Genomic DNA, 4,879 nt, shown 5'->3' with positions numbered 1-4,879 from the left:
AGACAGGGTTTCACCATGTTGGCCAGGCTGGTCTCGAACACCTGACCTCAGGTGATCCACCCGCTCTGGCCTCCCAAAGTGCTGAGATTACAGATGTGAGCCACTGCACCCAGTCACAAGGCTTTTTAAAAAGGGAACTTGGTATCACTACCTTGCAATGGCCCAGTGTCAAGGATGGCCCTGGACGTCCAGGAGGTAGAGCAGCTGTATTCCTCCACATGGGCTTTTCCAGCCTTCCTTTCTTCTCCTCCTCAAAAGCCTGGGGCAGGCAGGGACCCCTTGGTCCTGCTCCCCTGGGCTCCAGGGTCCCCACTCGAGGGAGCCTTCACCAGTTCACAACCAGCATCAAAGGGAGCTCTAACCCCTCCTGTGCCCCCAGGTGTCTCTGGGCCAGAAAGCTGTAGGTCCGTGCCTGCCAAACCTGGTTGATAACGAGACTCACTGGAGAGCTTTCTAAAAGCTTAGACTTTCTTGAGCCCCCAGCACGTGGATCCTAATTAAAGATATGGGTAGGGACCAGGTAAAAACAGCCCAGATGCCCAGATGGAGCTGATAATTAGCTACATAATGGAGTCCTACACGCAGGACAACCAGGCTTAGCTGTGCTCTGGGAAAATTTTTACCTACAAGTAATGCACAGCTATCTGATGGAAGACCCCAGGGCAGGCCCTGACTCTGACTCTCTTTCTTTTTTTCTTGAGACGGAGTCTCACTCTGTGGCCTAAGCTGGAGTGCAGGGTCATGATCTTGGCTCACTGCAACCTCCGCCTCCTGGGTTCAAGTGATTCTCCTGCTTCAGCGTCCTGAGTAGCTGGGACCACAGGCGTGTACCACCACGCCTGGCTAATTTTTGTATTTTTAGTAGAGACAGCATTTTTCCATGTTGGACAGGCTGGTCATGAACTCATGGCTTCAGATCTGCCCTCTTTGGCCACCCAAAGTGCTGGGATGACAGGTGTGAGCCACCGCGCCTGGCTTGATTCACTTTCTAAAATGAGCAGTACCCACAGAAGGAAAGTGTCTAGATCGGCCTTCTCCCAAGCTCACAAGACATGGAATGAGGTGGCGACAGACCCTTTGGAGAAACTCCTTTCCCTGTCCTGTGTGACCAGGAGGAAAGGGGGCTTAGTGGTCTGATATTTCTGGGTGTACAGCCTCTTTGTTTCTTCCTTATCTTTCTTAGCCATATCACATATCAGGTTCCTTACATCAGGGACAGAACTAGATTGTACCCCTATGGGTGGTGGCTCACTACACTTTAGGGACAGATAACTGGTTTAGGGAGTTCCAGGTTCACAGAGGGAGAGGAACTGCTCAGGATGGGTCATCCCCAGAGCCTCCTCCATGCCAGATTGAGGTGATTCAGGTGACGAGATTTAGAGCAGATTTTGGACTCCTCAGTTGATGTTATAATGGGATGAGGCCTTGGGGCAGGGTGAATGTATTTTGTATTTGGACTGAACATACATCTTCAGGGTCTAGAGGGCTGACTAGGTAGGCAGACTGTCCATCCCCACACAACGATATCCATGCCCTAATCCCCGAGAACCTCTGAATATGTCCCTTAAGTAGCCAAAGGGACTTTGCAGGTGGGATTAGCAAGGGGTTTGAGATGGGGAGATTCGCCTGGATACCCAGGTGAGCCCAATCTAACCACACAGGTTCTTAAAAGCACAGGACTTTCTCGGGCTTAAACAGAAATGATAAGGAGGAATGCGCGGTCTGAGAAGTCACCACGCTGCACAGGGAGCAACCATGTGTCTCGTTCACCTCATGAGCCTGGGACCCAGCAGGTGTCTGGCCACAGAAAGGCCAATAAAGTGAAATTTTGTGGTTTCTTTTTGTTTTTGACACGGAGTTTTGCTCTTGTTGCCCAGGCTGTAGTGCAATGGTGCGGTCTCGGCTCACTGCAACCTCTGCCTCCCGGGTTCAAGCAATTCTCCTGTCTCAGCCTCTCGAGTAGCATGCACCACCATGTCTGGATAATTTTTTGTATTTTTAGTAGAAACAGGTTTTCACCATGTTAGCCAGGCTGGTCTCGAACTCCTAACTTCAGCTGATCCGCCCACCTCAGCCTCCCAAACTGCTGGGATTACAGGTGTGAGCCACCAAAGTGAACTTCGAAGCACTGGATTCCAGCTAGCAGCCATGTGGGTGAATTATTTAACCTCTCTGACCCCATGTCATCCCGTTTCTATGGATATCAGAAGGGCAGTGAAATAACCCACCCTAGGTCATCCAACGAATGAACAGTGGGGCTGGCCCCACTGCAAGCCCTTCAGAGCCCATCTGGTTGCCAAACCCAGCAGTCCCCCACCCCCACCTCGGCCTGGCCATAATAGGCAGAACTTCTGGGTAAACAGGAGTGAAGTTTCTCATGGCCCCATTTCGTTCCTTTGTTTCATTCTGTGCCTTTGTTTTCTGGTGACTGGTTGTCATCCCATTTCTCGAGCACAGACCAGCAGAGGGTGCCAGTGCCCGTGCAGAGACCTTCAGCTCCCCGAGCTGCCCTGGGGAAGAGCTGCCATAGGGAAGGGCCTGCCTCTGACCACTCACAACACAACAACAGGGTGTCCTTAATGATGAGGTGCACATACTGGTTCATAAACTGGCTCTGTGGCTGGACAGAGCCCTGGACAAAGGACTTCATCTCCATGGCTGCAGTTTTCACAGCTGTGAAAGGGGACAGGTGAAACGCACCTCCCAGGGGAACTGGGACAGTAAAATGAAGCAACTCATGAGACGGCTTCTAGCAGTCCCTGGCACTTAATTCTTTGTAGAACTTCCATGCTTTTTGTTTTGTTTTGTTTTGTTTTGTTTTGTTTTGTTTTGTTTTTTTGAGACAGAGCCTTGCTCTGTTGCACAGGCTGGAGTGCAGTGGCTCAGTCTCAGCTCATTGCAACCTCAGTCTCCTGGGTTCAAGCAATTCTTCTGCATTATCCTCCTGAGTAGCTGGGATTACAGGCGCACCCCGCCCCCTGCCCTGTCTGGCTAATTTTTGTATTTTTAGTAGAGATGTGGTTTCACCATGTTGGCCAGCCTGGTCTTGAACTCCTGACCCCAGGTGATCTGCCCGCCTCGGCCTCCCAAAGTGCTGGGGTTACAGGTGTGAGCCACCGAGCCCAGCTGCATTTGCATTCTTTATCAAGAGTCAATTTTGAAGGCCTCTCATTTCAGGTTCTGCCCAAACGATATGAATCAATTTTTGGACTCAGCTCTCTAGCTCCTTTTCCTCCACGCTTTTATGTCTTTACTAAGTCTTCCCTCTGTACTTAAAGAGCACTCCCCAACAGTCTAGCCATCACCCTCAGGTTCACTATAAATTATACAGGGGGCCCAATTCAAAAGGCCCTCCTATGCAGGGGGCTCCTTTCATTTGAAAACTGCTGCAGGCCATGTGTAAATTCAAGACACTGTGCCTTTGCTTGTGCATTTCCACTGTCTTCCAGCCTAAAACCCAGCCAGTCTTAACGTTGACTGACCGCCCATGTATGTTATGTAAGACACCATGCTGGGCAGGGATACTGAGATAAGTAAGACACAATCATACATCACTGGAAGCACCTCCAACAGAGACAGAGTTAGCAACAGATGATTTCAGAACAGCGTATGTGCCTGTCTACAGACACCCACTCTCAGGAGGGGAACATTAATTCAGTTCCCAAGAACCTACCAGGTACCACCCTTCAAAGGAAGAGTGGTCTCCACTTCACAGACTGATTTTCAAGGCCAAAGTCAGACAGGAACCAGCAGGACCAGGACCGGCTGACATCACTAACTTCCTTATCGCAAGAAGGCAGAGGCCCCTTGAGGATGTCCTTTTGCACGAGCTCCAAAGTATCTGCTAAATGTAGGTTATTATGACTGAAAATGCATTTTTCCCCTTGTGCTTGCAGCTGCTCTGTAAGTTTGGGCTGTAGCCTGATGTTCATCTACACCAGCCCTAGCCACCTGCTGGCAAACAGATCACAGGGTTGTGACCCTTGGAATTGGAAGCCATTCTACACACAGTGTCTCTTCTAGGTGCTTTTTCTCATCAACCATTAAACCACAAACAGGCCAAGTAACAAAGCACCCAGTTCCTTCACACGGTCATTCCTTCCCCCTCCCGCTTCACCTGATGCAGAAGAATTTGTCAGTCAAACTGGAGCATTACAAGAATATGCAACAGAAAGAATTAGAGAACTCAGTAATCCAAAAGCTGCTAAATGAGGGTTTTCTGGATTTTTTGGTGCAATGTAAAGCAGTTCCAAGAGAAGTGAAGTCACAGCCTCTGCAGCTTATTTTCAGTTCTTAGAGAAGAGCCAGTGTCAAAGGGGAGGCAGCTCTACCCTAGCACACAGACTCCATTGTCTGGCAGGGGGTGTTTGCTGATAAACCACCTTGGATTTGGCACCAGAAACCCAAAACCTCTGACTTATATTTTCAGTTGGTGATATCAAGGAGAAAACACAAGCCAAAGCAGTGAAAGTTATTAACATTCAGAGAAACCACACAGCTCAGCTAACATGCTGTGATGATGCCCTTCCAGCACCAAGCCACCAGCAGTTTTGAGGTGACTGTCAAAAAAAAAACAAACACAGTGGTCTCCTTTTCCTACCCCACCCCACCCACATTCCTGAGATGTGTTATCACTCAGGCCACCATGTCAGCCCAACCAGCATTTTTCAACGAACATTACTTACAAGAAGTTGAGAGAGGACAAATGGGGCAGGATATTGTACAGGTGGTTTTCGGAAGCTTGGGTCTGCTTTCTGGCAGGGTGGTATCTAGCAGCTTCTTAGGAACTGAATTAGGTTTCCCCTCCTGAGAGTGGGTGTCTGCAGGTTTTGCCACAGTAGGGCAGTCTTCAGGTTAAGATCTCGGGAGTCTACTACAC

The sequence above is a fragment of the Cebus imitator genome, unplaced genomic scaffold, assembly GCF_001604975.1.
Source record: "Cebus imitator isolate Cc_AM_T3 unplaced genomic scaffold, Cebus_imitator-1.0 Scaffold386, whole genome shotgun sequence".
Lineage (NCBI taxonomy): Eukaryota > Metazoa > Chordata > Mammalia > Primates > Cebidae > Cebus > Cebus imitator.
This window is presented reverse-complemented; position numbering follows the sequence as displayed.